The 22048-nt window shown below is 41.9% G+C and overlaps 2 pseudogenes; one reads left to right on the forward strand and one right to left on the reverse strand.

Annotated features, from left to right (window-relative positions):
- Positions 1-4013: 4013 nt before the first annotated feature.
- Positions 4014-9097, reverse strand: LOC134484199 (presenilin-associated rhomboid-like protein, mitochondrial; annotated as a pseudogene).
- Positions 9098-9664: 567 nt separating this feature from the next.
- Parl-ps6 (presenilin associated, rhomboid-like, pseudogene 6) lies at positions 9665-10242 on the forward strand (annotated as a pseudogene).
- Positions 10243-22048: the final 11806 nt, after the last annotated feature.

Here is a 22048-nt window from a genome sequence, read left to right on the forward strand (position 1 = left end):
CACCCCAGGTTTAACCCCTAATCTGAGGCTCCATGGATAACATTCTTGACTTTTCTAAGATTATTTCTCATCTCTAAACTTAGTCCTTAGAAGGGGTTTACCATTCCCATCCAAACATTTAACAACCATATCAGCCATACCTGTTATTCAGTCTTCCCTTTCAAGAGTTAGTTTTAGGGCTGGAGAGATGGCTCAGCAGTTAAGAGCACTGACTGCTCTTCCAGAGGTCCTGAGTTCAATTCCCAGCAAACACATGGTGACTTCCAACCATCTGTAATGGGATCCTAAGCACTCTTCCGGTGTGTCTGAAGATGGCTACAGTATACTCATATAAATAAAAGTAATTTTTTTCTTTTTTTCAGAGCTGGGGACCGAACCCAGGGCCTTGCGCTTGCTAGGCAAGCGCTCTACCACTGAGCTAAATCCCAGACCCCCAAAAGTAAATCTTTAAAAATGATTTATTTTTATTTTTAATTCTGTGTATGACTGTATGGATACTCATGGAGGAGAGGAGAAGGTGACAGTTTCCTTGGAGTTGGAGTTATAAGCAGTTGTGAGCTATCTGATTTGTATACTGGAAACCAAATTCTGAAAGAGCAGCAAGTGCTTTTCACTGCTAAGCAATCTCTCTAGCTCCTCCTCCTCCTCCTCTTCTTCCTCCTCCTTTTCCTACTCCTCTTCCTCCTCCTCCTCCACTCTCCACTTCCCCTTTCTCCTCTTCCTCCTCCTCTTCCCCCTCCTCTTCCCATCCTCCTTCCTTTCAAGACAGGGTCTCAAGTTGTCCTAGTTGTCATGGAACTCACTATGTAGACCAGGCTGGCTTTGAATGCTCAGAGATTTCCTGCCTTTGCCTCCCAAGTGAAGTAATTATACACATGAACTACCATGCTTGGCCTCTACTATTCATTCTTAAACCAAAATTTCCAGTGATGGATAACAAAATTCCTGACTCCACATCTGGCTAGCCCAAAGCTATATGGTTCCTCCTTAATTTCCACTCTCACAGGCTGACATTGTTCACATCTGTCACTCTGTAAGTTTCTAAAAGCAGAATTGGTCAATATTGCTGACAGGTTCTATGATACTGTGGATGACAACAGTGGTTATATAAAATATAAACAGAGTTGTATTCTTATAGCACTGTTAGGATATAGAGTAGAATAGCATATATAAGATTGATATAATGAATCTAGCATGTTCCCCTGGTGTACAACTCAAGAAACTTCCAAAACCCACTTGTAGTTCTAGATTTGTTTCTTAAATGGCATTTCTGACTCATACAATTTGTGCATACTTGTCCCAGTAGATACTGACAAGCAGGATTTAAAAACGATTGTTCCAGTCTGTGTTTCCAGGTCAGAATCACATGTATTCCACGTGCTTGCCAACAGTTGGTACCATTCATCTATGCCATCTATTTGTTTGTGTGGATGTTCTTTTCTCTCCTATTTTTAGATATGGTGGGGAAGGTCATGCATCCCATACTGTTCCTGAATTTGCTAATTGAGGATGGCCTTGATTTCCCAATTTTCCTGTCTCCACAGTCTAAGTGCTAGGATTACAGGCATGCACCAGAAAGTCCATTTACATTTAGTGCCGAGGACCGAATCCAGGGGTCCACAGATGCTAAGCAAGTCCTCTACCAGCTGAGCTACAACTTCAGCCCTTGTTTTGCTTGAGAGAATATTTGAGGATGATGTTAAATTTCTGATCAGCCTCCCAAGTGCTTGGATTAAAGGCCTGTTCCATTGTGTTCAGTTGCTATTAGGTAAATCTCTAAAGTATTATGTCTTTTTTAAAGATAAAAATGTGTTCTCCCCAACATTCCGTATTAGCCCATCATCTCTAGAGATACATATCCAAAGAGGATTATATAGATGCGATACAAAATGGCTTACACAATCATTAGGCAGTCATGGTGTAAACACATGATAATCTATTGATTAGTTCCAGCCCCATCTCAAGGACAAAGAGCTGAAAGAGCCAATGTCACATCTGAGAAGGCCCCAATTCAAGTTTAATCTCATCCTCAAAGACACACCCCCAAAAGTGTTTGGTCAATCAAATTGAGACATAAAATGGCCACTATACTTTGCAACAGTTTCTATAAGAGCTCTATAAGAGCTCAGCTTCTGACGTATGGGATTTGCTACACAGAGATTGCTGATTTTACGATTAGTATATCATACTTTCTTTGGCTTACTTCTGTATGGTTTAAATTCACATTGAATGTAGAGGATACGCTAAATTTGAGTTTGGCAAAATATAAGTCAAACGTGTTTTTACTCCCACAGCCTCCATAAGGAAGTCACTAGGTCTAGTTGTCCTTCTTTTGGTGACATTAGTTAGAGCTGATCACCAGGTGCTATTAGCTGATAAAGTCAACCTAAATTTCCAATCTGTTACAAGGTTTTTGCAGCAAAGGCAGATTGTTGGGTAGATCTGTATTTCAGGGAGGGTTGGAAATGGGTGCCAATGTAACGTTATAAGCACTTGTATATTACATAGGGTTCTTCCATTACTGAAACTTACCATATTTGCTAAATCTTGGTATGCAAAGAAGGTTCAGATAAATGCTAATTCTTTTGCAGTAGTTCTGTTGGCCTTCTTGCTCATATGGGAAGGCGCCCTGGAACACGGAAGCCCAGGAGCCACACAGCCCAGTTGAAGGGCATCCTGAGACACTACTGTTCTGGAGCAACATAGCTCTGAGAGGAAGCCTCTTCACCACAAGCATGGCAACTCTCAGGGCAGGGCATTCTGAGCGGAGCTAAGGTGTCCAGGAGTGTTGGGAGCGGCTAAAGATGGCGCTGACATCTAGTGGTCGTTTGTGGTATTACAACCATTATAGCCATGTCTTTGGCCTTCCTCTGGCATTTACAAGGCCAGGGTGATATTCATGCTAATAAGTTATTTCATACTCCACCAATCCCCAGAGGACAAGTTTACAGCCACTGTCTGTCTTGTATTTAAGGCGAGTGCCTTTGTTCCCCGGTCCCCCGTATCAAGAATGAGGTGTTCCTGCAATAAAGGCTGTTAGGAAGAGCCCAACGGTGTCGCGTATTCCTTGCTGGTCGATGTGGGTGCTTCACAGGAGCCTCAGCCATTTCCTTCATTGTTGCAGCTTCCAAGGGAGGATAATATCCCCGGCTAAGCATGAGGAGCTCAGTAGGCTCGTGCCAGGTTCTTCTCTTCACTCCTTCCCTTCCCTTCATTGCTTCCTGGCTTCGGAGGAAGAGTCACATTAAGCAGGGTTCAGGGTGAGGAGAATGGACTTCAGCAATGTCGGCCTATTCTCCTGGAAGGGAGCTCACAGCCTGGAACTGAGCAGATGCAGTGTTTACATATGGTTTCTTAGTGGCATACATCTTATAAGGTGGAGATTTCCAGGGTGATGATTGGTGAGATTTCAAGTCCTGACCTTGGGGAAGCTCAGCAATTGGTAGGTTTTCTTGTTCATGGATAGTTGAGTTCTCATGCTTGGGGACTGGTCGCTTTTATTTCAGATTTTTCACCAAAAATTAGCAAAATCTGGGATAGGTCCTGTTGAGAGGCTGCAGATAATTGTGACATTTACAGAGGCTCGAAAAGCTGTTATGATAGTTAGGGAGGCCGCCTGATGCTCCTCAAGCAGGAACCTGGCGCTTTCCTGTCTTGAGGGTTTACAACGTTTATAAAGTAAACAAAGTTTACAATTCGAGACCAGGACAGGGTAGCCTTTCCTGCTCCATGAGTAGAGTAAATAACCAACAGTTCCCCTTTACATAAAACGTTGGTTATAGTAGTACGCTGAGAAATTGAGCATAAATCTTATTTTTTTCTTTGCTTGTAAGTTCTTTGAAGTTTGAACACTGAATACACAAACACTTGAAATAGGATGAGTAGGAAAGGGAAGTGAAATTTGAATTTCATATGAATTTAATCTTAAATTTGAATGGCTGCCTGTAGCTATGCAGTGCCACAGGACTACATAGCATCTGGTCTACAGGTTTTTTTTTAATATCTTAATCACTTCACTTATCAATAAACTGAAGATCACATAAAAACAAAGTATAAACTGTAGTGAACAGAATGATTCTAGTTTTGCCGTGAAAGAATAATTGTAAAAACATTCACACACACACACACACACACACACACACACACTCAGAAGGCTATGTGCACATGCACACACAGGTGAACACACATAAAAACAAAGTATAAACTGTCCTGAACAGAATGATTCTAGTTTTTGCCGTGAAAGAATAATTGTAAAACAGTTCACACACACACACACACACACACACACACACACACACACACACACACACACACACACACACACACGGTTGCTCTGCAGAGCCACAGGGGAGCATAATACAGCACAACGCAAATGATGGACAGAGAATGATGTTGTCTGACAGGGAGGGATAAGGGTAGCCCTACCATAGCCTTCTGGAGAGGGGTTGGAATGTTTCAAAAAGCAACTAAAAGCGACAGAACAAAATCCAAGCATGAATACTATATTCTATACAAATCACCCCTGTATATATACATTTTGACCTGCACATTTACACTAAGCAGAGGTGAAATGAGTTGTTGAGCACTAGCTTTGCGGTCATTCATAAAGGGAACTTTACTAGGACACCTGTGAAACTCACAAAGGCAGGAGAAGTCCATTCACTGGGGGATATTTGCTACTCTGTAAAACATCAGACTTGTCATGAATATTTAAGAATATAGATTTGCTTCCACCCCGTGGCTGTAATGGGAACTGCATCTGTGCGAGTCTGGCCAGATGGAGGGGGAGAACACAGGCTGGGAATCTGAGATTGGAACCCAATCCTGGTCTGAGCTGAATATAAAGAATAGACACGAGGGAGCGACAGAAGCTTGTATGAGTCTAAATATGAACGCACACATGCATGCACACACAGAGCTCCTAGGGGTAAGCCCACGTTTCCATGTAATTAATTTGCTCCATGGAAGTGACCACAATCTACACAGTCAGTGTGTATAGAAGATAAATACACGAACATCCTCTATCAAGTGTGTGTGTGTGTGTGTGTGTGTGTGTGTGTGTGCCACACATCCTGCCACAAATCCCTATATAAGTTGATTCACATTGATCCTTTACAGCACATCCATCCTTTATCTGTGTGATAAAGTCACTGTCTCACATAGGAAATACCGAACAGTAATGTGTCTGATATCCCAAGATGCTTCATCCCATGGCACCACAGCTCCACAGAAGGAAGGGAAGAGAGAAGGAACTGACTTACCTATCATGTCCCAATTGCTCTGGTAACATGCTGTCAGGACTGATTCCACGTGACTCTTGTTATGGTCTGGAGCTGGTGTGGATGGCGCGTCCACAGATTTCTCTCATGTCTACTCAATGATAACTTGATCAAGAAAGAAACAAAGAAACTCAAGATTTAAACTTTAATTAAAATGAAGGTACAACATGCCAAAATATATGGGACACAAGGAAAGTAGTGGAAAGAGGAAAATTCATGGCTCTGAGTGCCTCCAGAAAGAAACGGGAGAGTATACAATAGTGGTTTGACAGCACACCCAAAATCTCTAGAACAAAAAAAGCAAATACACCCAAGAGTAGTAGAGGGCAAGAAATAATCAAACTCAGGGCTGAAATCAACCATGTAGAAACAAAAAGAACAAGATAGAACAATCGTTAGCCAAACTAACCAGAGGGCACAGAAAGAGTATCCAAATTACCAAAATAAGAAATGAAAAGAAAGACTTAACAACTAAATCTGAGAAAAATTTTTAAAAAATCATCAGATCCTACTGCAAAAGCTTATACTCAACAAAACTAGAAAATCTGGAGGAAATGGACAATTATCTAGATAGATACCAGGTTCCAAAGTTAAATCCAGATTAGACAAACCACATAACCATTTCCATAACACCTCAAGAAATAGAAGAAGTTACTAAAAGTCTCCCAACCAAAGAGACCCCAGGACTAGATGGGTTTAGTGCAGAATTCTATCATAACTTCATAGAAGCAAATTTCCTGAACAAAACACCAATGGCTTATGCTCTAAGATCAAGAATCGACAAATGGGATCTCATAAAACTGCAAAGCATCTGTAAGGCAAAGGACACTGTGGTTAGGACAATATGGCAACCAACAGATTGGGAAAAGATCTTTACCAATCCTACATCCGATAGAGGGTTAATATGCATAACATATAAAGAATTGAAGAAGTTACACTCCAAAGAGCCAAATAACCATAATAAAAATGGGGTACAGAGCTAAACAAAGAATTCTCAGTTTACAAATATCAAATGACTGAGAAGCACCTAAAGAAATGTTTAAAATCCGTAGTCATCAGGGAAATGCAAATCAAAATAACCCTGAGATCCACCTCACTCCAATTAGAATCGCCAAGATCAAAAACTCAGGTAACAGCAGATGCTGGCAAGAATGTGGAGAAAAAGGAACACTCCTCCATTGTTGGTGGGATTGCAAACTGGTACAACCACTCTGGAAATCAGTCTGGAGGTTCCTCAGAAAATTGGACATTAAAGTACTTGAGGGCCCAGCTATAAATCTCTGGGGCATATACCCAAAAGATGCTCCAACATACAACAAAGACACATGCTCCACTATGTTCATAGCAGACGTATTTATAAAAGCCAGGAGCTGGAAAGAACCCAGATGCCCTTCAACAGAGGAATGGATACAGAAAATGTGTTACATCTACACAATGGAGTACTACTCAGCTATCAAAAACAATGACTTCATGAAATGCATAGGCAAATGATGGAACTAGACAGTATCATCCTGAGTGAGGTAATCCAATCACAGAAAAGCACACATGTTATGAAGTCACTGATAAGTGGATTTTAGCCCAAAACTCAAATTACCCAAAATACAATCCACAGACCACATGAAGCTCAAGAAGAAATATGACCAAAGTGCAGATGATTCACTCCTTCTTAAAAGGGGGAACAAAAATATTCATAGGAGGGGAGGTGGAGGCAAAGTTTATAGCAGAGATCGAAGAAATGGCCATTCACACCCGACCCCACATGTGGCCCATATATATGCAGTCACCAAAACTAGTTAAGATGGATGAACCAAAGACGTGCAGGCCGACAGGAACCGTAGAGAGATGTCTCTTGAGAGACACAACCAGAACATGTCAAATACAGAGGTGAATGCTAGCAGCAAACCATTGAACTGAGAAGAGAGATACCCGTGGGAGGAATTAGAGAAAGGATTGAAAGCGCTAAAGGGACTTGCAACCCCATAAGAACAACAATGCCAACAAACCAGAGCTACCAGGGACTAAACCACTACCCAAAGACTATACACAGACTGACCCAAGGCTCCAAATGCATATGTAGCAGAGAATAGACTTGTTGGGTCACCAGTGGAAGGGGAAGCCCTTGGTCCTGCGAAGGTTGGACCCCCAGTGCAGGGGAACATCGGAGGAGTGGTAAGCTGGCTGGAAGGGAGGGAAACACCTTTATGGGGAAGAGGAAGGGAAGGGGGACAAGGGAGGGCAGAGGGTGTTTAAGGACAGAACACCGGGCAAGGGGATAATTTGAAATGTAAATAAAGAAATATATCGTATAAAAAATTATCCAGCTCAGGAACATCACTGCTGGTTCCAAGACAATGATTACTTTTAAGGCATTGCCTGCCATGAAGGCAAAAACGCGGAGGAAGATGATAAGGAGCCTCCGGTCTGGAATCGTGGTGCAGATTGCAGCAAGAATTGCCATGACTGCTCCCAAGCACCAAGGAAAGGTTCTGATTTTAATGTAGCAACTTTACACACATAACTGACAAAATTGAAAATAACAACTGAACACATGAACATGGGTACAACTTGTTCTTGACCCAGAATGTTCTCGATGCTGGATGAGAAGCTGCACAAAACAGACATATTTGTGCCGTGAGGAATAAGGAGAAATTGTGGACAGAAACTTGGAGACCAAAGGACTTCTGAGGCTGGGTTGTGTGTACAGAATATGTGCATGGTCAGATGCAGGGAATGCAGGGTGTCCATAAGCAGAATGAGAGAGATGTGGTGATTAGGATGCCTGTCACCCGCTTCTGGCCACCACCTAGGCTATTACACCACTTGTGGATCTCCTTTCTGATGTCTACTTTCTTTTGTGGGCGTATGCTGTCCACCCATTAACTTTTATGTCATCAACATTACTCTGTACCCTGGATTTCAGTGATTCAAATAGCTAAATATAGCTGATTCAAATGCACAGCCTGTGACCTCTATAGTGGAATTAAAGCCTTCTGTCGAGTTGGTATAAGCTAGACCTAATGATAAAAAAAAAAAAAACTGTTTCCATCAGAGGCTGGATCAAGGTACTTCTCTTGTATGCTTCTTCACTTGACCCTGCGTTTGATCTTCAAGGTTCTTCCTTCCTCAGAACATTTGTAAATGTACAATGTTGCCTAAGATAAAATTTATACCCAGATTTGGGCAGGCGCAGAGCCTGGGTCTGAGAGAGTTCCTGGTAGGCTCCATAGAAGGGAGGCCCAGAAGACTAAAGGCAACCGTAGACTCGCTGTACCCAACCTCAGAATGCCATCTACCCAATCCCTGCTTCAATATTGCCTGATGTTCCTAATCCTTCAGAAGCACATTCTAATGAATTTAGCACAATGGTCTCAAGTGATGTAGGTCTGCCATGTTTTGCAGAGCACAAAATTTGTTGTGGTTCTTGATCTTGTTTTGTTTGCATTGGAAATCGATTCTTTTCCCATAGAAGTGATGACATAAAAATTGTCGATAATGATATACAAATATGTGATATAAATATCTTCAGGCACTATAAAAAGTAGCTTGAGTCTCTGTCACTTCATATAGGCTGGAAAGAGGTCTGGAGTGAGGCTTTGAGTTGTAGCTCAGTGGTAGAGCGCATACCTTGCAAGTATGTTGTCTCGGGTTCGATTCCCGGCCTCTCCAAGCTTTTTGTTTTTTTTCTCTTCAGGATCAGTTTCTAGACAGGATCTAGAAGACGTGTCGGTAAAGACCTCCGTAGTCTGGGGCGTATGGTCAAAGTGCTCATCTATAACCGTGACAACAATATTCCACTCTAACCTTGAAGACGTTCCCATGGAGACCTCTTAGTCTGGGGAGTACAGCGTGGTCATCGCTCTGGGATTATGTTTCCTCACAGCTTCTGCCTTCATGCTGCTGGCATGGGTATGCTTTCTCGGGTGAACGACGTCAAGGAAGAATGACTTCTGCTTTGAGAGAAATAAGGGAGGATACTGTGTAGGAGAAAAGTCTGTTTCAGGGACAGGATCAAGACACTTTCTTCTATATTGCCCCCCTTGACAGTTTTTTTTTTGTTTTGTTTTGTTTTGTTTTTTTTATCATTAGGTCTAGCTTATATCAACTCGACAGAAGGCTTTAATTCCACTATAGAGGTCACAGGCTGTGTATTTGAATCAGCTATATTTAGCAATTCGAATCACCGAAATCCAGGGTACAGAGTAATGTTGATGACATAAAAGTTAATGGGTGGACAGCATACGCCCACAAAAGAAAGTAGACATCAGAAAGGAGATCCACAAGTGGTGTAATAGTCTAGGTGGTGGCCAGAAGCGGGTGACAGGCATCCTAATCACCACATCTCTCTCATTCTGCTTATGGACACCCTGCATTCCCTGCATCTGACCATGCACATATTCTGTACACACAACCCAGCCTCAGAAGTCCTTTGGTCTCCAAGTTTCTGTCCACAATTTCTCCTTATTCCTCACAGCACAAATATGTCTGTTTTGTGCAGCTTCTCATCCAGCATCGCGAACATTCTGGGTCAAGAACAAGTTGTACCCATGTTCATGTGTTCAGTTGTTATTTTCAATTCTGTCAGTTATGTGTGTAAAGTTGCCACATTAAAATCAGGACCTTCCCTTGGTGCTTGGGATCAATCATGGCAATTCTTGCTGCAATCTGCACCATGATCCCAGTCTGGAGGCTCCTTATCATCTTCCTCCATGTTTTTGCCTTCATGGTAGGCAATGCCTTAAAAGAAATCATTGTCTTGGATACAGCAGAGAGCATTCAGGGATTTGATAAGTTTTTATTTTGGAGAAGCATCCTTGTGGAGTTCTCTTTGGAATAAGGTATATCATATATTTTCATGACCTCATTTGAAAGAACTAGACAGCCGCTAGTGAAAATCTGGCATAAAATAAGGACTAACGACCCCAAGAAGGGTCTAAGTGAAACAAAAGACTTGCGACAGCTCTGAGTGAAACAAAGGAGACCACTATGATCTGACCCTTGCTGCCTGACAGAGTCTCAGCATTGGCTGTCGCAGTGTTTTTAATGTCCTCAGTGTATGTCTAATTAGCACACTATGACAAAATTGTGACACAGATGAATAAAAGTCTACAAAATAATGTGCTAATGTATTAGCAATATTCTATCAATCTCAGAGCACCAAACGTTCCAGCCAATTTTCTGAACACACATCGATTCTCTTTAAATTGTGCCTTAACTTTCAGGACGGAAATATTGATTTCAAATTTTTGGCAGGGCAGTCATTTTCTTTCACAACTTTTCTGTACTGTATTTATCACTTCGTATATTCTGGGGGTTCCCTTAAATTTACACTTTATTCAATAGAACTTTACTTTTCTCAGGGAAATATCCTAATTCCATTTTTTATCTTTATTAACATGAATATTTCTTATTTACATTTCGATTGTTATTCCCTTTCTTGGATTCCGGGCCAACATCCCCATAACCCCTCCCCATCCCCTTCTATATTGGTGCTCCCCTCCCCATCCTTCCCCATTACCACCCTCCCCCCAACAATCACCAAGGGCTTCCCCTTCCACTGGTGCTCTTACTAGGTTATTCATTGCTACCTATGAGGTTGGAGCCCAGGGTCAGTCCATGTATAGTCTTTGGGTAGTGGCTTAGTCCCTGGAAGCTCTGGTTGGTTGGTATTGTTGTTCATATGGGGTCTGGAGCACCTTCAAGCTCTTCCAGTCCTTTCTCTGATCCTTCAACAGGGGTCCCATTCACAGTTCAGTGGTTTGCTGCTGGCATTCACCTATGTATTTGCTGTATTCTGTCTGTGTCTCTGGGGAGAGATCTACATCCGGCTCCTGTCGGCCTGCACTTCTTTGCTTCATCCATCTTGTCTAATTGGGTGGCTGTATATGTATGGGCCACATGTGGGGCGGGCTCTGAATGGGTATTCCTTCAATCTCTGTTTTAATCTTTCCCTCCCTATTCCCTGCCAAGGGTATTCTTGTTCCCTCTTTTAAAGAAGGAGTGAAGCATTCGCATTTTGATCATCTGCCTTGAGTTTCATGTGTTCTGTGCATCTAGGGTAATTCAAGCATTTGGGCTAATAGCCACTTATCAATGAGTGCATACCATGTGTGTTTTTCTGTGATTGGGTTACCTCACTCAGGATGATATTTTCCAGTTCCATCCATTTGCCTATGAATTTCATAAAGTCATTGCTTTTGATAGCTGAGTAATATTCCATTGTGTAGATGTACCACATTTTCTGTATCCATTCCTCTGTTGAAGGGCATCTGGGTTCTTTCCAGCTTCTGGCTATTATAAATAAGGCTGCGATGAACATAGTGGAGCACGTGTCTTTTTTTGTATGTTGGGGCATCTTTTGGGTATATGCCCAAGAGAGGTATAGCTGGGTCCTCAGGTAGTTCAATGTCCAATTTTCTGAGGAACATCCAGACTGATTTCTAGAATGGTTGTACCAGTCTGCAATCCCACCAACAATGGAGGAGTGTTCCTCTTTCTCCACATCCTCGCCAGCATCTGCTGTCACCTGAGTTTTTGATCTTAGCCATTCTCACTGTTGTGAGGTGAAATCTCAGGGTTGTTTTGAGTTGCATTTCCCTTATGACTAAAGATTTTGAACATTTCTTTAGGTGTTTCTTAGCCATTCGACATTCCTCAGCTGTGAAATCTTTGTTTAGCTCTGAACCCCATTTTTTAATAGGGTTATTTGTCTCCCTGCGGTCTAACTTCTTGAGTTCTTTGTATATTTTGGACATAAGCTCTCTATCTGTTGTAGCATTGGTAAAGATCTTTTCCCAATCTGTTGGTTGCCGTTTTGTCCTAACTACACTGTCCTTTGCCTTACAGAAGCTTTGCAGTTTTATGAGATCCCATTTGTCGATTCTTGATCTTAGAGCATAAGCCATTGGTGTTTTGTTCAGGAAATTTTTTCCAGTGAACATGTGGTCGAGTTGCTTCCCCAATATTTCTTCTATTACTTTGAGTATATTTGGTTTGATGTGGAGGTCCTTGATCCACCTGGACTTAAGCTTTGTACAGGGTGATAAGCATGGATTGATCTGCATTTTTCTACATGTTGACCTCCAGTTGAACCAGCACCATTTGCTGAAAATGCTATCTTTTTTCCATTGAATGGTTTTGGCTCCTTTGTGAAAAATCAAGTGACCATAGGTGTGTGGGTTCATTTCAAGGCCTTCAATTCTATTCCATTGGTCTATCTGTCTGTCTCTGTACCAATACCATGCAGTTTTTATCGCTATTGCTCTGTAACACTGCTTGAGTACAGGGATAGTGATTCTGCTGAATTCCTTTTATTGTTGAGGATAGTTTTAGCTATCCTGGGTTTTTTGTTATTCCAGATGAATTTGCAAATTGTTCTGTCTAACTCTTTGAAGAATTGGATTGGTATTTTGATGGGGATTGCATTGAATGTGTAGATCGCTTTTGGTAAAATGGCCATTTTTACTATATTAATCCTGCCAATCCATGAGCATGGGAGATCTTTCCATTTTCTGAGGTCTTCTTCAATTTCTTTCTTCAGAGGCTTGAAGTTCTTATTGTACAGATCTTTTACTTGCTTGGTTAAAGTCACACCAAGGTACTTTACATTATTTGGGTCTGTTATGAAGGGTGTCGTTTCCCTAATTTCTTTCTCGGCTTGTTTCTCTTTTGTGTAGAGGAAGGCTACTGATTTATTTGAGTTAATTTTATACCCATCCACTTTGCTGAAGTTGTTTATCAGCTTTAGTAGTTCTCTGGTGGAACTTTTGGGATCACTTAAATATACTATCATGTCATCTGCAAAAAGTGATATTTTGACTTCTTCTTTTCTGATCTGTATCCCCTTGACCTCCTTTTGTTGTCTGATTGCTCTGGCTAGAACTTCAAGAACTATATTGAATAAGTAGGGAGAGAGTGGGCAGCCTTGTCTAGTCCCTGATTTTAGTGGGATTGCTTCAAGTTTCTCTCCATTTAGTTTAATGTTAGCAACTGGTTTGCTGTATATGGCTTTTACTATGTTTAGGTATGGGCCTTGAATTCCTATTCTCTCCAGGACTTTTATCATGAAGGGGTGTTGAATTTTGTCAAATGCTTTCTCAGCATCTAATGAAATGATCATGTGGTTTTGTTCTTTCAGTTTGTTTATATAATGGATCACGTTGATGGTTTTCTGTATATTAAACCATCCCTGCATGCCTGGGATGAAGCCTACTTGATTATGGTGGATGATTCTTTTGATGTGCTCGTGGATTCGGTTTGCCAGAATTTTATTGAGTATTTTTGCATCGATATTCATAAGGGAAATGGTCTGAAGTTCTCTTTCTTTGTTGGGTCTTTGTGTGGTTTAGGTATAAGAGTAATTGTGGCTTCATAGAAGGAATTCGGTAGTGATCCATCTGTTTCAATTTTGTGGAATAGTTTGGATAATGTTGGTATGATGTCTTCTATGAAGTTTGGATAGAATTCTGCACTAAAACCGTCTGGACCTGGGCTCCTTTTGTTTGGGAGACCTTTAATGACTGCTTCTATTTCCTTAGGAGTTATGGGGTTGTTTAACTGGTTTATCTGTTCCTGATTTAACTTCGGTACCTGGTATCTGTCTAGGAAATTGTCCATTTCCTGTAGATTTTCAAGTTTTGTTGAATATAGGCTTTTATAGTAAGATCTGATGATTTTTTGAATTTCCTCTGAATCTGTAGTTATGTCTCCCTTTTCATTTCTGATTTTGTTAATTTGGACACACTCTCTGTGTCCTCTCGTTAGTCTGGCTAAGGGTTCATCTATCTTGTTGATTTTCTCAAAGAACCAACTTTTGGTTCTGTTGATTCTTTCTATGTTCCTTTTTGTTTCTACTTGGTTGATTTCAGCTCTGAGTTTGATTATTTCCTGCCTTCTACTCCTCCTGGGTGTATTTGCTTCTTTTTGTTCTAGAGCTTTTAGGTGTGCTGTCAAGCTGCTGACATATGCTCTTTCCTGTTTCTTTCTGCAGGCACTCAGCGCTATGAGTTTTCCTATTAGCACAGCTTTCATTGTGTCCCATAAGTTTGGGTATGTTGTACCTTCATTTTCATTAAATTCTAAGAAGTCTTTAATTTCTTTCTTTATTTCTTCCTTGACCAGGTTATCGCTGAGTAGAGCATTGTTCAACTTCCACGTATATGTCGGCGTTTTTCCCTTATTGTTATTGAAGACCAGCTTTAGGCCGTGGTGGTCTGATAGCAGGCATGGGATTATTCCTATCTTTCTGTACCGGTTGAGGCCTGTTTTTTGACCAATTATATGGTCAATTTTGGAGAAATTACCATGAGGAGCTGAGAAGAATGTATATCCTTTTGCTTTAGGATAGAATGTTCTATAAATATCTGTTAAGTCCATTTGGCTCATGACTTCTCTTAGTCTGTCTATGTCTCTGTTTAATTTCTGTTTCCATGATCTGTCCATTGATGAGAGTGGGGTGTTGAAATCTCCTACTATTATTGTGTGAGGTGCAGTGTGTGTTTTGAGCTTTAGTAACGTTTCTTTTACGTATGTAGTTGCCCTTGTATTTGGGGCATAGATATTTAGGATTGAGAGTTCATCTTGATGGATTTTTCCTTTGATGAATATGAAATGTCCTTCCTTATCTTTTTTGATGACTTTTAGTTGAAAATTGATTTTATTTGATATTAGAATGGCTACTCCAGCTTGCTTCTTCCGACCATTTATTTGGAAAGTTGTTTTCCACCTTTCACTCTGAGGTAGTGTCTGTCTTTGTCTCTGAGGTGTGTTTCCTGTAGGCAGCAGAATGCAGGGTCCTCATTGCGTGTCCAGTTTGTTAATCTATGTTTTTTTTTTGGGGAGTTGAGGCCATTGATGTTGAGAGATATTAAGGAATAGTGATCATTGCTTCCTGTTATATTCATATTTGGATATGAGGTTATGTTTGTGTGCTTTTCTTCTCTTTTTTTGGTTGCCAAGACGATTAGTTTCTTGCTTCTTTTAGGGTATAGCTTGCCTCCTTATGTTGGGCTTTACCCTTTATTATCCTTTGTAGTGCTGGATTTGTAGAAAGATATTGTGTAAATTTGGTTTAGTCATGGAATATCTTGGTTTCTCCATCTATGTTAATTCAGAGTTTTGCAGGATACAGTAACCTGAGCTGGCAGTTGTGTTCTCTTAGGGTCTGTGTGAACTCTGTCCAGGATCTTCTGACTTTCATAGTTTCTGGCAAAAAGTCTGGTGTGATTCTGATAGGTCTGCCTTTATATGTTACTTGACCTTTTTCCCTTACTGCTTTTAATATTCTTTCTTTATTTTGTGCATTTGATGTTTTGATTGTTATGTGATGGGAGGAGTTTCTTTTCTGGTCCAATCCATTTGGAGTTCTGTAGACTTCTTGTAGGCTTATGGGTATCTCTTTCTTTAGGTTAGGGAAGTTTTCTTCTATGATTTTGTTGAAGATATTTACTGGTCCTTTGAGCTGGGAGTCTTCACTCTCTTCTATACCTATTATCCTTAGTTTGATCTCCTCATTGAGTCCTGGATTTCCTGTATGTTTTGGACCAGTAGCTTTTTCTGCTTTACATTATCTTTGACAGTTGAGTCGATGATTTCTATGGAATCTTCTGCTCCAGAGATTCTCTCTTCTATCTCTTGTATTCTGTTGGTGAAGCTTGTATGTACGGCTCCTTGTATTTTCTTTTGGTTTTCTATATCCAGGGTTGTTTCCATGTGTTCTTTCTTGATTGCTTCTATTTCCATTTTCAATTCCTTCAACTGTTTGATTGTGTTTTCCTGGAATTCTTTCAGGGATTTTTGTGATTCCTCTCTGTAGTCTTCTACTTGTTTATTTATGTTTTCCTGTGTTTCTCTAAGGAAGTTCTTCACGTCTTTCTTGAAGTCCTCCAGCATCATGATCAAATATGATTTTGAAACTAGATCTTGCTTTTCTGGTGTGTTTGGATATTCAGTGTTTGCTTTGGTGGGAGAATTGGGCTCTGATGATGCCATGTAGTCTTGGTTTCTGTTGCTTGGATTCCTGCGTTTGCCTCTCGCTATCAGATTATCTCTAGTGTTACTTTGTTCTTCTATTTCTGACAGTGGCTAGACTGTCCTATAAGCCTGTGTGTCAGGGCTGCTGTAGACCTGTTTTCCTGTTTTCTTTCAGCCAGTTATGGGAACAGAGTGTTCTGCTTTCGGGTGGGTAGTTTTTCCTATCTACAGGTCTTCAGCTGTTCCTGTGGGCCTGTGTCCTGAACTCAATAGGCAGGTCGCTTGCAGTAGGAACGTTTGTCTTACCTGATGTCCTGAGGCTCAAGTTTGCTCGTGGGGTGTTTCTTATGAGCTCTCCGTGGGGGCAGCAACCAGGAAGATCTTCACTGCCCTTTCCAGGAGCTTTCGTGCACCAGGGGTCAAGATGGTGTTTGGTGTTTTCCTCTGGAGTCAGAGATGTGGGCAGAGTGCAGTCTTTTCTGGTTTCCCAGGTGTGTCTGCCTCTCTGAAGGTTTAGCTCTCCCTCCCACGGGATTTGGGTGCAGAGAACTCTTTATCTGGTCGTTCCCTTCAGGTTCAGGCGGTGTCTCAGATGCAGCGGACCTGCTGCTCCTGGGCCGTCCTCTATGGGAACCCAGAAGCTGTATACAGTTTCCTCTTGGGCCAGGGATGTGGGCAGGGGTGGGCAGTGTTGGTGGTCTCTTCCGCTCTGCAGTCTCAGGAGTGCCCACCTTTCCAGGCGGTGAGGTCTCTCTCCCACGGGGTTTGGGAGCAGAGAGCTGCTGCGGGCGGGGATCCACGGGTTTGGGATTCCCGCTAAATACCGGAAGTGTCGGTCCTAGCGGAATTTTGCCTCTGTGTGTCCTGAGTTCACCAGGCAGGTCTCTTGGAGCAGGAAGGTTTGTCTTACCTGTGGTCCCGAGGCTCAAGTTTGCTCGGGGGTTTTGATTACGAGCTCTCCATGGCAGCCGCAACCAGGAAGATCATTGAAAACTTTTGACATTTAGTTCCCACATGCATGATCTCTACTAAAAGTTTATTCCCAGATATATTAAATGTGTGTGTGTGTGTGTGTGTGTGTGTGTGTGTGTGTGTGTCTGTGTGTGTGATTCCTTACACTAAATATATCTGCAAGAACAATAAAAAGGGACAAATGCATGGAATTACACATTTTAAAAAAATGGCTGACTGATGCATTAAAAATTAATTTTGAATTTCCTTGTCCTTCACAAGGTCTAAATTAATGCAGCTCATTCAAACATCAGAATTAAATCACATATAAAATGTTCATCGTTAGCTATTAGAAGCATAAAATTAGAACAGAGTAAACATGTATATTGATGTTTATGTATAAAATGGTGCATACGCCATTGAGGGCCCCTTAGGGTTTGCTGTTGTGGTAAGTAATTTTTTAAAGAAAGAGAGTTCATAAACCCACACTATGGTCTGTAGGGGTGGGCCACATGGCATCTGTAAGGTATTTTAATCTTAATCAGCAGAACACCTCAATCAGACTAGCTGAGTTTGCAATATCAGCAGCAGCCGCCCTCTTGTGACTGTCTGCTGTGAACTCTGTTCACAGTCCCAGCATCTGCCCCCTGTGGTTATAGTGACAATTCCCAGTATCCCAGTAAAATCAAAACTCGATAAGCTTGTAATTTGTCAATCAGATTCACATGAGTAAATTCTCACCCCGCAAATCCTCCACACAAGAAATAGTTAACCAATTAACATCGATATACACTGCCCACCTATAGGACAAATGTCCTATAAAAGCCCATCATAACAACCTGTGGCCCTTTAAGGTCACACAGATCTAGGTTGTCCTTCTCTGCATCCATCTTGGTTCATCTTCTCCACTCTCCTCTCTGTCGCTCCTCTCTCCAAAACTCTGTGTCCGCCTTACTTTGTCACTGCCCAATCACAGGCCTTGCCTTATCTTGTGCTTTCCTTCACCTGCATGTAGACAACAATCCACATCTCACTCTTTCTGTCTAATTGAAAAGAGAACTTCCTCTCAAATATAAATTGAACACAGCTATCGCCATTCTGTAATTAAAAGTATAAGATACACTGAACACCCAGTCCATCATCCTTGTCAATTAAACAATGCATTCCCTTATCAATCTTAGCTTAAGAAAGCCTCTTCATGTCCCATAGTCTTTCTTCCATCTCTTCCATAAGACTCTTTGAGCTTCTCTTGTATTTATTAAAAGGGGTTATTTATGTCCCTCTTAAAGTCCTTTATCATCATGAGATATGATTTTAAATCAGACTCTTGCTTTTCTGGTGTGTTAGGTTATCCAGGGCTTGCTGTGGTGGGAGAACTGGGTTCTAACGATGCCATGTAGGCTTGATTTCTGTTACTTATGATCTTGTGCTCACCGCTCGCCATCTGGCTATCTCTGGTGTTATTCGGACTTGCTGTTTCTGACTGGAGCTTGTCTCTGATGTGAGCCTGTGAGCCTGTGATCTTAGATGTGTCAGCACTTGTGAGACACCAGCTCTCTCCGGGTGGGATTGAGTTGTGCATAGTTGTGACATAGGGTCAGCTCCTGGACACAGATGGAAACCAGAAAGATCCTGTCCCTGGCTGCCCTGTGGTTCCTGTGTCCCAGTCCTAAAAGAACATACATGGTATGTACTCACTGATAAGTGTACATTAGGAAAAAAGCTCAGAATACCTACGATATAACTTGCAGACCACATGAAGCTCAAGAAGACAGAAGACCAAAGTGTGGATGCTTCAGTCGTACGTAGAAAGGGGAACAAAATATTGATGGGAGGGACACTGTGGGAGGGACTTGGGAAGAAAGCAGGAGGGGCGAGGAAAAAAGGGGAGGGATCAGGTTAGAAAGGAGACTGGATAGATATATAGAGGGTTAGGAAATTGAACAGAAGTGTGGAGAAATGGAGGACAGGGGATCTGGGGACAGCCACCATAAAGTCTCACATGGCAGGAGAGCAAGAGACTCCCAGGACCCAAAGGGGATGAAATTAGCTGAAATACTAAACAAAGGGGAGAGAGAACCTGTAGAGACCATTTCCATAGGTTAGGCAAGGTTCCTGGTTGAGGGATGGGACCACACACCCTTCTCAAAAATTTTAACCCAGAATTGCTCCTGTCTAAAGGAAATACAGGTACAAAGAGTGGAGCAGAGACTGAAGGAAAGGCCATTCCAGAGACTGCTCCACCTAAGAATCCATTCCCTATGCAGACAGCAAATCCAGACGCTATTGCTAATGCCAAAAAATGCTTTCTGACAAGATCCTGATATAGCTCTTTCTAAGAAGATCTGTCAGAGCCTTACTGATACAGATGAGGATGCTTGCAGCCAGCCATCAGACTGAGCGCAGGGTCTCGAATGGAGGAGTTAGAGAAAGGACTGAAGGAGATGAAGGGGTTTTCAATGGTCCAAGAAGAACAAAAATGTCAACCACCCAGAACCCCAAAGCTCCAGGGACTAATCTGCCAAACAGAGCACACATGGAATGACCCATGGCTCCAGCCACATATGTAAAATAGCATGGCCTTATCTGGCATCAGTGAGAGGAGAGGCTGTTGGCCCTGAGGAGGCTTGATGCCCCAGCATAGTGGAATTCCAGGACAGTAAGAGGGAGTGGTTGCAGAGCACCCTCATAGAAGGAAGAATGAGGTCATAAGATAGGGGGTTTCCAGAGGTGAAACCTGTAAGGGAAATAATATTTGAAATGTAAACAAATAAAGTAACCAATAAAAATTTAAAAAGTATTGGGTAAAATCTGTATTCCAGTTAGCCTGGAATACACGTTATATACAGTATACTACAGCAGCAGAAAGAAGAGATACCCTGCCTCTAAAGAACGTTGGAGGAGAGAACGTAATATCATCCTCTGACCTACACACTTGTACTAGAGCACTTGCATGCATGTACTCATGCTAGCACACACTCACACAAGCACACACTCACTCAGGCACACACGCCCATGTGTGCACAAAAAATCAGTACAGCTATTACTGCACATCTGTACATTTAAATAAGTGTCTGTATGTTGGGGCGTGTGTGCTTGCACGTGTGTGGGAAGAGTCTGTGAGATGAAGAGAGATGAGGCAAGGGCACAGCCTCCATTTGACTGAATGTAGACAGGCTTCGCCATCCCTGTACCTCGTGTGCTTCCACTGTCTCTTCCTTGTGCACGCCTTCTTATTACTCTGTCTCCTACGGTAACATGAGAGAAATCTGTGGACTCGCCATCCACACCAGCTCCAGACCATAACAAGAGTCACGTGGAATCAGTCCTGACAGCATGTTACCAGAGCAATTGGGACATGATAGGTAAGTCAGTTCCTTCTCTCTTCCCTTCCTTCTGTGGAGCTGTGGTGCCATGGGATGAAGCATCTTGGGATATCAGACACATTACTGTTCCGTATTTCCTATGTGAGACAGTGACTTTATCACACAGATAAAGGATGGATGTGCTGTTAAGGATCAATGTGAATCAACTTATATAGGGATGTGTGGCAGGATGTGTGGCACACACAAACACACACACACACACACACTTGATAGAGGATGTTTGTGTATATATCTTCTATACACACTGACTGTGTAGATTGTGGTCACTTCCATGGAGCAAATTAATTACATGGAAATGTGGGCTTACCCCTAGGAGCTCTGTGTGTGCATGCATGTGTGCGTTCATATTTAGACTCATACAAGCTTCTGTCGCTCCCTCGTGTCTATTCTTTATATTCAGCTCAGACCAGGATTGGGTTCCAATCTCAGATTCCCAGCCTGTGTTCTCCCCCTCCATCTGGCCAGACTCGCACAGATGCAGTTCCCATTACAGCCACGGGGTGGAAGCAAATCTATATTCTTAAATATTCATGACAAGTCTGATGTTTTACAGAGTAGCAAATATCCCCCAGTGAATGGCTTCTCCTGCCTTTGTGAGTTTCACAGGTGTCCTAGTAAAGTTCCCTTTATGAATGACCGCAAAGCTAGTGCTCAACAACTCATTTCACCTCTGCTTAGTGTAAATGTGCAGGTCAAAATGTATATATACAGGGGTGATTTGTATAGAATATAGTATTCATGCTTGGATTTTGTTCTGTCGCTTTTAGTTGCTTTTTGAAACATTCCAACCCCTCTCCAGAAGGCTATGGTAGGGCTACCCTTATCCCTCCCTGTCAGACAACATCATTCTCTGTCCATCATTTGCATTGTGCTGTATTATGCTCCCCTGTGGCTCTGCAGAGCAACCGTGTGTGTGTGTGTGTGTGTGTGTGTGTGTGTGTGTGTGTGTGTGTGTGTGAACTGTTTTACAATTATTCTTTCACGGCAAAACTAGAATCATTCTGTTCAGGACAGTTTATACTTTGTTTTTATGTGTGTTCACCTGTGTGTGCATGTGCACATAGCCTTCTGAGTGTGTGTGTGTGTGCTTGTGATTGTGTGTGAGTGTGTGTGTGTGAGTACGTGTGTTTGTGTGTGTAATGCATCTGCATATTAATGGGGGGGAGAGAAAATGTGTGGGCACACATGTGCCAAAGTGCACAAATGAATTTTTGTAAATGTTTATTTGCACTGTGTGAGCCTGTGCATGTTTTCATGTGTGTGTGCGTGAGTGTGTGTGTGTGTGTGTGTGTGTGTTTGTGTGTGTTCATTGCATGTAGATGTTGACATTCAGGTGAAGGCCACAAGTATTCATTAGGAGACTTAATCTATTACTTTCTGATTTACTCATTTGAGCAAACATCTCTCACAAACCTGAAAAATGACTGGAAGACAAATGGTCCCACCCAGTCACCATCTCCAAGA

This window comes from Rattus norvegicus, chromosome X (genome assembly GCF_021556685.1).
Source record: "Rattus norvegicus strain SHRSP/BbbUtx chromosome X, alternate assembly SHRSP_T2T, whole genome shotgun sequence".
NCBI lineage: Eukaryota > Metazoa > Chordata > Mammalia > Rodentia > Muridae > Rattus > Rattus norvegicus.